Raw genomic sequence first — 14,053 nt, 5'->3', positions numbered from 1 at the left:
AAGAGCACCACACCATGCTCACGTTCTTGCCTTGATTGTGAACACAAAGCCTTGAGTTGGAGCAGGGATATTGATCCATGCGGGAAAGCCCAAGGAAACAGCAAAGAGTACCAGTCTTGATATCTTTGATTTTGGTTAATTACAATCGTAAGTAAGCCTCTCAAATATAAAATTATAAATTGGAATATTATAAATCTCAATTTGGGGAAGGGCAGGAAATAAAATTCAGAGGGAGAGTTGACACATATTCAATTAAAATAAAAATAGGTGGTTTGAATTGTAAACATATTGTACTAAGTTATGACTATTCTATCTAAATGAGACATAGTTCCTTTTATCTCCTCCTATCCCCTTTACCTTCTTCACCCACCTGTTTAACCTCCCTTTATTTTTTTTCCTATCTATGTTCTAGTCTCCGAAGATGGCTGCCGACATATCAACAACTCCTTCCTTCCCTGTGCATTCACAGTGTGGAGCCTATGGTCCCACCCTTGAAGCTCAGCTTTTCTCTTTGACTTGCCGTTGCCAACTATATGCCTCAGAAATGGCCAGTGAGGCCCAGATCTTAAGAGGACTGGAAGGTTTTTCTGGAAGCCAAGAGCAAAGAGTGATTAAGGGAGGAAGAAGCAATCAGTTGTGTCAAATGCTGCTGGTAGTTCAGTAGGATGAGGACCAGGACTGATCCTTGGCTACAGTCCGGTGGGTGGCAGTTATGACCTGGGTTATAGCAAACTCTGTGGAATATTTGGAACAAAGTCCTGATTAAAGTGCACTCAAGGAAAATGGCAAGAAATGAGTACAAATAATTGTTCATCTCTTCCTGAAAATCTAAGAGCAGCTGAAGGAAGGATGATGATATATGGCAAGAGCAATTTTTTAAGGTAGCAAAAATAGTGTTATCTTATCTAAATCCCAAGTAAATTGTAAGGTTTAACCTACAATTTTAAAGACACTATGATCTTATTGTAAAAACAGGATTCCTAAAAGCAAGGTTAATGCTTGGCACACAGTATCTTTGCAAATTATCTTTCTTGTATTTCAGTCTTCATTTGTAACATGAATAAAAATGATTATTTTATAGAGTAATTGCCCAGATAAAATTTCATCACTTGTCATTTGAAATTTGATAGTTATTGTTCCAGATTGTTCTATTTGAACTTGGAACAAAATATAAAAAATTATGTCAAGAAATATTAAATTAATAAATAAGAATTTTTCTCCTTATCTTTTCTAATAAAAGAGAAACACGCAAATTGACTGTACCTTCACTACACTTACAAGCCACGCCCACCAGCCAATCAGAGAGACTATATGCAAATTAACCCAACCAAGATGGCAGCCGGCAGCCACGGAGCTGGAGCAAGCAGGAAGCTTGGTTGCCCCTGGCGATAGAGGAAGCCAAACTTCCCGCCTGCCCTGGCCAGCTGTGGGCTCCACTCAAGGCAAAAAAGTTTCAATTATAGAAGATAAATTAATCCCAGATACCTGCTTCCAGCCAGCCTCCACTGGGAGCTTGGGTGGCTGGGGGTTGTGGCCAGCCTGCAAACAGCCATCAGCCACTCACCCAGGCTGGCCAGGCACCCCAGCAGGACCCCCAACCTGATCCGGGACACCCTTCAGGGCAAACCAGCCGGCCCCCATCCGTGCACCAGGCCTCTATCCTATATAGTAAAAGGGTAATATGCAAATTGACCCTAACAGCAGAACAACTGGGAATGATTGGTCACTATGACACACACTGACCACCAGGGGCCAGACGCTCAATGCAGGAGCTGTCCCCTGGAGGTCAGTGCGCTCCCACAGGAGGAGCTCTGCTCAGCCACAAGCCAGGCTGACGGCTGCCAGTACAGCTGTGATGACAGGAGCCTCTCCCGCTTCCTCAGCAGCACTAAGGATGTCTGACTGCAGCTTAGGTCTGCTCCCTGCTGGCAAGTGGGCATCCCCCGAGGGCTCCCAGGCTGCCAGAGGGATGTCTGACTGCCAGCTTAGGTCCAATCCCCCAGGGAGCTGGCCTAAGCCAGCCGGTGGACATCCCCCCGAGGGGTCCCAGACTGTGAGAGGGCACAGGCCGGGCTAAGGGCTCCCCCGAGTGCACAAATTTTTGTGCATTGGGCCTCTAGTTAGTGGAATAAGATACCAAATTAAAAAATTCTTTATTCTGTGATTTCCCCAAATTTTGTAGAAAAATGTTAAAACATTGGAGGATTATATGTGAGAGATGAAAATATATAAGCAAAACTATAAGAGTATTTTTGCTTATTATATTCCAGCAAATTTGTATTAAGTTGACCTATTATGTCATTACAATTTGTAAAAAATATATTAGTATATTTTATCATGGTTAGGCCACATTTTGGGTAGAGTGACTGGAGGTAATTTAGACTGGTAGAGCAAGAAGAACCAGTAAAGATCTCCTTCGCTCTGCAGTGGAAGCCAATGTCCTGGGAATTTCAGGTATGTGTCCATTTCTATTTTGTTTGAGATCACCTGTGAAAACAGTAGTTTAGGGAAGTAAATCCGAATTACTCTTTTGACAAAAATGTAATTAAAGCAGGAATGGATAAGTGAGTAAGATATTTTAGACAAAATAATTCAAATTAACTAAATAAATATTTATAATCATGTTGACACATTCTTTAGAACTATGCCCTTTTGTCATATTTCATAATGTTTTGTGTGAAAGTTCAGGTTCATTTTATGTTGGCACCTGTTTTCTGGGTTCTCAATGGCATAACATGTGTTTTAGGCTAGTGCCAGTCATGTGTTTATATGGTGACCTTTGTGGTTTGTGTAGGGAATATCTTCTTGTAATTGCAAGTCAGGAGTCCATGGATATATGCATAACTGTCTGTGTTCATGATAGTGTAGGTGTGATTGTCAGCAGTGTTGAGTACATGTTTTGGTTCCCTTGTATTTCAATAATTAACTACATTTCCTTCTAATAAAGGGGATTTGGAATGGAGTTTCATGTTTAATTTTTTCCAAGCTCACTTGATTCAATTTCCTGGTGTTAAGTTAAAATGTATCCCATTAAAAAGAATGGGACTTATAATGACGTCAATTAAAATTTCTCTTTGTTTTTTGTTACACAAAGGCAAATATCTATGGCAAAAATTTGATATATTTTTTTTTATAAAATAAAGTGTCTTTTGACTTTTGAATAGGTCTGTGAAACAATATTTATAAGATTTAATGGCTACTTCTTAGTACATTCCAAATATTCTACTATTGCAGGAGAACCGTATTATTTATCTCCATGAGTGATAAGCTCGCCTGCTCACAAATGCCAAGCTTCCTTCATCAAACGATAGACACAAGTGGGTGCATCACCACCTAGGTTAATAGCCTTCAAAGGTTGGAAAATAGATAAGATTTTTGCCTTTCAAACTTTCTTTTGGAAAAATTAAATAGAGGACTAAAAAATGTTGATGATTTTAACCATAACCATGGCTCTGATTTTTTTAACACCAACCTGTGACAAGCACCATCAAACTGTTTTTCATTCTTTATCTCAGTGTCTCACTATTCCATGAGGGCGGGGGTGTAGGTACTGTCTTGTCTCTGTGAATTTGAGAGGTTACATAACTTATCCAGGGTCACACAAATGGGAAGTGGCAGGAGACACAGCCTAGGTTTATGTGACCTTAAAGCCCCTGCAAGAAGTAATGTGCAAATGGCCTCCCTTGAGAAAGGATCCATAATGGCACAGACATGTGGGATTGCAGCCCATGGACCCCCCAGGCCATGCATCTCCAGAGGGCCAGGTTCTTCCCTAAGGCACTCGGAAGAATCAGACAGGAGAGCAAAGAATTCAAAGTGGAGGTCCTGGAGTAGTCACATCTGGGTTTGAATTTGCTTCTACCACCAGCTTCAAGACCTTGACTAAAAGAATTGACTCCTATTACCCCACCTGGGGAGTGGAAATAACGATGATCTTTAAACCTCATAGGGCTGCTGAGGGATGAAATGAGATCAAACTTGATAATTTTGACTGAGGCTAGTAGATGATGTGTCTGTACCAGGTGAAGGTAATATTTAGCTAATTGAGGATTCAAATAGCAGAAGCCAGGGGAGCATGGGAGGAGGAAAAATACAGGCACACCTCAGAGCTATTGCGGTTGGATTCCAGACCACCAATTGAGCAGTCTCCTGAGAGCCGGTCCTAATCATTTGGCAGGGGGAGAGTCTTGCATTCAGTTTGTGTGGAACGCAATAAAGCGAGTCGCAATAAAACCGGGTGCACCTGCGTAGATTTTGGAGCCAGGCAGATTTCAGTTCCCATCACAAAACTAATGTTTCACCTTTCTGTATCTCCAAGAAGAATTCGCTTAAGAAAGGTACTTCTGAAGAAATGTGAGTCAAGCAGGAATGGGGTAGGGACTGATTGGACTGCTTTTGATAAAAAGCTCGACTATCTGGATGTTATTTTGATAGATTCTTCAGTCAGTAGTTTGACATTTATGACCTATTAATATTTCTGGTAAATTTTGATGTTTACTCCCTAGTGATGCATTCTCAACAACTGTTACACCAGTTTTTAATTCATACCACAAAGTCCTTAAAATGCTATAAGCCACCTTTTTCCCACATTAATTGGGACTGCAATATGAGACAGTATATGGAAAGTTCTTTGTGCAATGCTTAGCACTCAGTTGATAGCAACAAATGGTGGCTGTTTTACTGTTTTTAATAAAAGCTCTATCACTTATTTAGTCTTTAATTCCCGTTGTTTGGGTACCTGCTACAGGTAGAGAGTGGTCCCTGAAGTAGCAGCACTTACTGTCTAGAGATAAACACAAATAACTACATAAGCCAATAATAAGATGATATAATTGCAGATTTTTGTGTGACAAGAGCTTCTCTCAAAACTAAGCCATGAAAGAATAACTTGGTGCCCTTCTGTAAAGAGAAGAGACAGGCTGAGGTTTGAAAGGCGGGAAGGAGTGAGGCAGGCAAAGAGCAGAGGGAACAGCAAGAGGGAAAGGTGTGGAGGTGGGAAAAGCTTCACCGATTTGTCTCTGAGCAATACAAAAACCTAAGAGAGTGGGAGGGGCTGGGCTCAGAGAAATGGGCTGGGGCCAGGTAGTGCAAGGATTACTGAGGAGCTGGATTTATTCCACACATGTAGGATAGTCACCTATGAGTTTAAGCTGATAAGTGGCACAATCCTCACACAGGATGACAGTGAAGAGATGGAAAAAAAATTTCCATGCAAATGGAAATGAAAAAAAGCTGGTGCAGCAATATTCATATCTGACAACATTGATTTCAAAATGAAGGCCATCACAAGAGACAATAAAGATCACTACATAATACTAAAGGGATTGATCCACCATGAGTATATAAGCCTGGTAAACATATATGCATTCTATATAGGAGCACCTAAATATATAAAAAATCTTCTGGAAGACTTTAAAATAGAGATCAACAGCAACACAGTCATAGTAGGGGACTTTAACACCCTGCTGACTCCACTGGATAGATCTTTAAGATAAAAAAATCATCAAGGAAACAGTGACTTTAAAGGACACACTGGATCAGATGGATTTAATTGACAGTTACAGAACAGTTCACCCCAAGCTGCAGAAAACACATTCAATACATTCTTCTCAAGTGCACATGGGTCATTCTCAAAGACAGACCACATGTTAGGACACAAAACAAGTCTCTACAAGTTCAAAAAGATTGAAATTATATCAAGCATCTTTCAGATCACAAAGCCAAAAAATTAGAAATCAACTACAGTTAAAAACCTCAAAAACATTCAAACACATTAAGGCTAAATAGCATGTTATTAAAAAATAAATGGATTAACAATGAGATCAAGAAATCAGAAACTTCCTGGAAACAAATGAAAATGAATACAACAACCTAAAATATATGGAACACATCAAAAGCAGTCCTGAGAGGAAAATTCATAGCACTACAGACCTACCTCATAAAACAAGAAAAATTAATAATAAACTATTTAACCCTACAACTTAAAAAATTAGAAAGAGAACAACAAGAAAATCCCAGAGTAAGTAGAATGAAGGAAATAATAAAGATTAGAGCAGAAATAAATGATATAAAGGCTAAAGAAAAACAATGTAAAATATTAATGAAACCAAGAAATACTTTTTTTTGAAAAGATAAACAAGATTGATGAACTTTTAGCCAGATTCATCAAGAAATAAAGAGAGAGAACCCATATAAATAAAATTAGAAATGAAAGCAGTGAAGTAACAACTGACATCACAGAAATACAAAGGATTACAAGAAAATACTATGAACAACTATGCCAACAAGCTGAACAAACTGGAAAAAATGGATAAATTCCTAGGAAAAGTCAATCTTCCAAAATTCAATAAGGAAGAATCAGAAAACCTGAATAGGCCAAAACAACTAATGAAATTAAAGCAGTAATTAAAAAAAAAAATCTCCCAGCAAATAAAAGCCCTGGTTGGGATGACTTCACAGAGGAGTTTTACCAAACCCCCAAAGAACAATTAACACCTATCCTCCTCACACTATTTCAAAAATTCAAGAAGAAAGAACACTTACAACCTATTTTTATGAGGCCAGCATTATCCTAATTCTAAAACCAGATAAAGACACTACAAAGAAAGACAATTACAAGCCAATATTCCTGATGAAAATAGATGCTAAAATCCTCAACAAAATTCTGGCAAATCATATCCAGCAATATATTAAAAAGATCATACACCATGACCAAGTGGGATTTATTCCATGGATGCAAGGCTGGTACAATAGTTGCACATCAATAAACATGATACTTCACAAAAACAAATTGAAAGACAAAAGTCACATTATCATATCAATAGACACAGAAAAAGCATTAGACAAAATCCAACACCCATTTTTAATCAAAGCTCTCAGCAAAGTGGAAATAGAGGAGTCATAACAATATAATAAAGGCCATATATAGCAAACGTACAGTCAACATCATACTCCATGGGCAAAAACTAAAACCATTACACCTAAGAATAAGACCACGACAGGGATGTCCACTTTCATCACTCTTATTCAACATAGTACTGAAAATCCTAGTCACAGCCATCAGACAAGAAGAAAACATAAAAGGCATTCAAATTGGAAAGAAGGAAGTATGATATTGTACATAGAAAATTAAGAAATCCACCAAAACAACTACTATAGTAAATGAACTTGGGAATGTAGCAGGACACAAAATTAACACCCAGAAATCAATGGCACTTTTATACACCAATGGTGATCTCTCAGAAAATGAAACTAAAAAAAAATATATATCATTTACCAAACAATTTTATTATGTGGCAGTTATCAGAGTCTGGTGGAAAGGGAGAATGGGGAAGTCAGTGTTTAGTAGGGATGGAGTTTCAGTTTGGGGAGGTGAAAGGGTTCTAGAGGTGGATGGTGCTTGTACAATATCATAACCACTTAACGCCACTGGCCTATACATTTAAACGTGATTCAAATGGTAAATTTTGTTGTACACATTTTGCCAAAATGTCTTAAATTGCAACAAAAGAAATCAGTATGCATATAAACCTTTGTGTTACCAAACAGTCTCCAACTCCAACACCAATCCTTACGGAGCCCGTCAGAGGGCGTGGAGGGGTGCAGCCCAGGCCGATTGAAAGGGATGTTTCTGCTCCTCACCAATGTAACAGAGTGAACTGCTCAGTGTGTCTGAGTCCATCTTGTTCCAGCTGCATAGTCCCCCTGGCCTTCGGCCTCACAGCTCCTGCTTCAGACATGCTAATCATCGGAGAGACTCCGATTGGGGCTTGCGTTTTTACAATAACAGCCCCTCCATTTTTCTTGGCAGAAAAGAAGCCTGAACTTCTTAAGACGGATTTGAGAATTAGAACCCCCCATCTTCTTGGTTGGCACTTTCCTGATCAATAAATTTTTTCTTACTCTGAACTCTGAGTTTTGGCCGGTCAGAGCATTGGGCACACGACCTTTGAACCAGTAGCAATAATGCAGGGTGTCAAACAAACAGCTGGCAACAGTCAGTCTTTAGTTAATATTTTGATATTTTGTTCATCCTTGATTTCTGCATTCATTTTGATTTTTTGAAATCATGCATGAAAATATTATCTTGAGACTGTTTGGCAACACAAAGCTTTACCTCTAACCTGCCTATAAATTACATTTCTCTCTTCTCTATTGGGTATTTTGGGTATTTCCTTAACTATTGTGTGCAAGGCCACGCTTGCTCACCACTTCGTTTATGCTGTAAGTACTATCACTATTCACCTCGCTAAGTCTGTGCTATCTTAGCCGTCTTGAGCGGCTCAAGCGTTTCTCGGAAACATACTGTTTTCCAGGCTCACCCGGAGAGGGGCCTGTTGTCCCCTGTTGCTGTGACGCCTCCCTGATCCTGTCAGGATGCCTGTCATTGCCCCTCCATTCCACTGCTCTCTCCTCAGGACACAGTCGGGGTGGGAGGAGGCAGGAGCCTGCTGTTTCCATCAAAGCTCTCTCCCTGCCCTCTCTTCCCTTCTGCCACCATCCATGTATGTACCTCTAACCTGCCAATAAATGACATGTATCTCCTCCCCATGTGGCAAGAAAGCAACTTCATGCCATTCATCTCTGGTTTGAATTCTGGGCTTTAGGACCTCTAAAGTCGGGGTATTCATAACTCAAACCAAGTTTTAAGAATGAAGCCAAACTCATTTTCTCCATAAAGGGCCTAGTTTTGCATAGTAAGAGCACTTCGGCATTTAGGTTATTATATCTGCTACAGTTTCACAAAATCCACTCAGAAATGTATTTGGTGGCTTAATGTAGCCTCCCCCCCCCCCCCCCCCCCCCGCCAAACAACTGAAGTGTTAGGGGAGTATATGGGTCCAAGAAACCCGGAATGGCAGAGATAGCCAGATAGCCCCTGAGTTCCTGGAGTCAAGGGTCTGGAGTCCAGCGTGACCAGCCCAGGAAGGGCCAGCTTCCTCACTAGGACACTACCTTGCTTGCTGGTTAAAGGCATGAGCTTGGGGATCAGATGACCTGGGTCTGAACCTCAGCTCACTCACCCCTCCTAGGAGACACTGGGGTATTACTTCACCTTCCTCGGCCTGTGTTCCCTTCTTTACACTTCCTGATAATTACAGTCCCCAGGTCACAAGGCACCTAGCTCACAAGAATACCAAGCTCACCTGAGACCATTCCCTCATCCTTAAAAGGTGATATTTGGCACTGAGAGTGAAACATGATCCTGCATGCAAAGCATCAGGCCTGGTGCCTGGCATAGAGTAGGTGTTTAATAAATGAAAGCTATTATTATTTTCTCCATTTATGACAGAAAAACAAATATCTTGCCTGGCTGATTCATAGTTTGTTGAAAGACTGAAGTGATGTCATAGGTATGAAGAAATGGTGTTATATGTTATAAAGGGTTAGGCCAATATAAGGGATTCTTTTGCAATGATTTCCAAGTATCATTCAGTGACTAATAACCATAATTGGAGAGTATTCAGAAGTCAAATCTTTTAATGATTCTCGGCCATGTTGAGTTGTTCTGTGACTATTGCAGGAGCCCACAAGCCCACTGGGCAACAATCCATGTAGTCTTTATCCATTTAATGAGCATCTACTCTGTATGAAGCAAGGTCTGGCATTGTTCTAGAAGTACGGGTCAGTGAATCAACCAAGTGCAGAGTATTTTAGCTTTGGATATAGTGACTATGAAAAGCACATAGATGTCCAGGAACCACAGAGGTGCAGGAAGAGGGAAGCCTGGTTGGAGATGTAAGTGGAGAAATAAGCAGAATACATATTATACAAGGCCAAGCTGGGCACTATCTTAAAATTTAATTCTAACCCCAAGTCCAAACATTTTTTTTTCTCTTGTAAGTAACATGAAAATAAATGGATCATCTCCTGTTTTCATCCTTTAATGTTGGGGGAGGGAGAATTTGAGGAAGAGAAAAACAAGTCACTCAAGTTGATAATCTAATTAAGGGAAAAGGGTATTACTCATCTTGCTAAGTTTTAATTGGGCTTTGAGTGAAAAAGCAAATTTTATAAACTTAGCTAATGTTTAACGAGTTATTTAGTTGAACTATGGTCCATTTACATAAAACATAAAACAACAAAAATATTCTAAATTGTTATGTAAATACTCGTTAGTAGATAATATGATAAAGAAGAAAACAGGAATCGCCCTAAACCCCATCACTAACAGATTCCAAAGGTAAGAGATCCTACCACCAAAGATCATTATTGCAGCGTTAAAATTGTTTCTCATTGACTCTTTCTCATAAGCAATGTTTATAATTTTAATCAAGACCTGAGTGCTGCTATATATTAAGTTTAATATTCTATTTTTAGCTTGCTGTTCTATCAGAAGATCCTTTCATTTTCAGCATTTGTTCTCTAGTCATCTTTAGAAAAATTATTTTTAATGTTCGGTAAATGTTTGACATTTTACTTAGCAATAGGTGACATTTTACTTAGCAATATATATATATGGATGTATGTATGCTATCTAATTTTCTTAGAAAAATATCTTAAAAGTAAAATTACTGGGTCAAAATGTATAAATACACTAAAATGCATGATCTAACTGCATACCTGAGGTAGATGCTGCCATTTATACTCTCAGCATCCCCTAAAACAGTTCATCTCATAGTGCTCACAAAGGAATGTCTGGTTATTACTTGCCAATAGGTTAGACAAAATACATCATCACAATCTTTTCTTTGCACTTTTTATTATAAATAATATTGAATGTGCTTATGGATTCTGATTTTCTTAGCTTTTCTAATATCTTAGCAAATATTTATAATTTTATTCCTTATTTCTTATAGTTATAACAATGGTCATAGTGGCCCGAGGCCAGCAGCAAAATTTCTGCAAGCGAATATATGGTACACAACAATTATAACAGAGCAGTTGGGGGGAAAGTTACATGAATTATAGTGTGGATGTTAAAAGAAAAATATAAAATTGCATGTTTTTAGATGATTTGAATATGTTCATCATTTGAAACCATTTTTCTAACCTAAGTAGAGAATGAATAAAGTTTCCTGTATATTTCTGACTAAATCAAAGTCTTTTCAAAATGAATTCAAAACAATTTTGTAGATTACATCTCAACATGTATTTCTAGCTGTTTCCATAAATTACAAAACTGGTTTCTTTAACCAATCAGCAGAGTAATTTCTAAAGCAATGTATTCTTTTTTAACAATTCAAGTAAACATAGCACATTCTTATTACTAATTTCCTTCTCAACAGCACACACCTTGGGATCCTAAACTAAGCTATTTGTTTGACAAGTTTAGGTAGACAGAAGATGTTTCTGAAGCACTTATTTCCAAATTCAAGGAGTACGTTATAAAATAGCTTTGAACGGCCTGAAGTTATTCCTCATCATTTTTAGAATCTTAAAGATATCCTGTAAATTTTTTACTCACCCCTTCAAATTGACTTTTCACTTCCTCAACAACATAGGGAGTGTGTGGTAGGAAATGTAAGTGCTGCAGGCTCTGCTGAGACACAGAAATAGAGATTTGTTGGAATGACTACAGCTATCTTGTCAGCGAAAGGCTTTTGGAGCCAAAATGTTCTAATTCCAAAATTATGAGCATGTGACAAAATCTGATTTATATTGCTTTGTGAAACTAGGGCCTCCGTATACACAAGTTGATAGACTGAAAAAAAATGGACATGGGCAAATTAGGAGTCTACCTTAATTCATCGTTTAGCAATCATTAAATGGGAGTCTTCGACTCATTCTGTTTTAGAGCTAGAAGCTCTGAAAGATAATATATGAATCTTCAGGTTTTAGTCTCAGAGACATTTACAGTGGGAACAGAGACATCCTTGCTTTTCTCGCTTTCAGAGGGAGACTTCGCGGTGGGACAGATGAGTGGGAAATTCCAGCCATACACTCCAAACTTGTTCAATTTTCTGAAACCATTTCCTCGTCTGTAAATTGAGGATGGTGGTGACAAAAGCACCAAAGTCATTGAGTATCATGTGAGTAAATGGCATTTAAGTCAAGAGCCTGATATGATGCCAGTAAGTGTGATAGTAGTTAATAAAAGAAGTTGACTTCTTTTCTGTTAGATTTCCCCTAGGACAGTGATGGCGAACCTTTTGAGCTCAGTGTGTCAGCATTTTGAAAAACTCTAACTTAACTCTGGTGCCGTGTCACATATAGAAATTTTTTGATATTTGCAACCATAGTAAAACAAAGACATATTTTTGATATTTATTTTATATATTTAAATGTTATTTAAAAAAGAAAAATCAACCAAAAAAAATGAGTTCACGTGTCACCTCTGGTCTAGGATGTAGACCAACAAAGGTCCATGATAAAAGAAAACTCCCCAAATATATCTTTTTTATTGATATCATTTTAGCACAATATTTATGATTATAAAAACACTTTGAGGAATATCAGATTTTTTTCATTAATGTGAAGTAAACATTTCTAATATATGGTCTTTTTTTTACATGGGGTAAAGAGAGTATATGGAAATTTTATGTAATAATAGTTATACCATTTTTTTTATAATACTGTTTTTATTTTAATATGTATTCAAAACACTGAAACATCAAGTCCTTGATTTCATGGTGAGATCAAGTTTTCTTTTTAAACTAGAGGCCCGGTGCACAACATTCATGCACTGAGGGGGGGACGGGGAGAAGTCCCTCAGCCTGGCCTTCGCTCTCTCGCAGTCTGGGACCCCTTGGTGGACGTCTGCCTGCCAGCTTAGGCCCGATCCTTAGCTCTGTCTCGGAGGTGGAAGAGGCTCCTGCCACTGCCGCTGCACTTGCCAGCCATGAGCCCAGCTTCTGGCTGAGTGGCGCTCCCCCTGTGGAAGCACACTGATCATCAGGGGGTAGCTCCTGCATTGAGCGACTGACCCCTGGTGGTCAGTGCACGTCAGAGCGACCGGTCGTTACGCTATTCAGTCGCTTTGCATATTAGCCTTTTATAATGTAGGATGCATTTAATCAGGAAAAAATAAGATTGATTAAAATCAATTAGTAAATAATAGTAGATATTGCATACAAACATGGCAAAAATTATGAATTTGATACATGAGTTCCTCTGATTTGAAAAACATTAACCTAAGAGAATATTAAAGGGTATTAAAGATGATTGTCACTGAGAATCTCAAAAAAGAATATATAATCATTTTATATTATAGTTAAGGATTAATATCAGAATGTGGTCCACCAGTGTTTTAAACTTTTTTTAGACTTTATTCATTAGCTCTATTGTTTCCTTTATTCTTAAAGCCTACTTTTTTTCTTGTTTATTCTGGTAAATTATATAATAGATATTTGCTTTCTCCTAGGGGCAAAAGATTTGTCTTCCATTACAGAACAGTAGAGAAAAAAACGAATAAAGTTTTTCTGGGTGGTGCTCAGGTGATTATTTAATCCAAGGTAGGAACCTCAGAATGAAGAGCGAAAACTCATTTCCAGAATAGACAATAACTTGGGTAAATACTCAACTTTGCAATAAAAAGAAATTCCAGATACTCACAGAATGTAAGTGTCAATTTAGGCCCTTGTCTACTTTTCCATGAGACAGTCTTTAGTATTTGGAGTTAAAGAATTCTCATTGCCCTGGCTGGTTCCACCCAGTGGATAGAGCTTCAGCCTGGGGACTGAAGAGTCCCAGGTTTGATTCCCATCAAAGGCACATGGGGGTTGTGGGCTCAATCCCCAGTAGGGGCAGTGCAGGAAGCAGCTGATCAATGATTCTCTCTCATTGATGTTTTTATCTCTTTCTCCCTTCCTCTCTGAAATCAATAAAAATATATTTTAAAAAAGAATTCTCATTAATGTTCTTTTGATAAAAAATAATCCCTAGTAATTTGGATAAAATAATTCAGTTTTCAGTTTATTGTTTCCTCAAAATAACACAAAAATGAAATATAAAGTACAAATCAGTTTATGTTTTTAGGCAATGAAATTTTTCTTCCTAATCCTGAATTATAATTTTTCCATAATTTTGTTCTAGTATTTTCTGAAAAATGTTCATATTTATTTTCACTTTTTGCAACTCAAAAATATTATTGAAAATGTGGTTAAGATTTAGT

Source organism: Myotis daubentonii, chromosome 14 (genome assembly GCF_963259705.1).
Source record: "Myotis daubentonii chromosome 14, mMyoDau2.1, whole genome shotgun sequence".
Lineage (NCBI taxonomy): Eukaryota > Metazoa > Chordata > Mammalia > Chiroptera > Vespertilionidae > Myotis > Myotis daubentonii.
The sequence above is the reverse complement of the archived record's forward strand: the minus strand, read 5'-3'. Positions refer to the sequence as shown.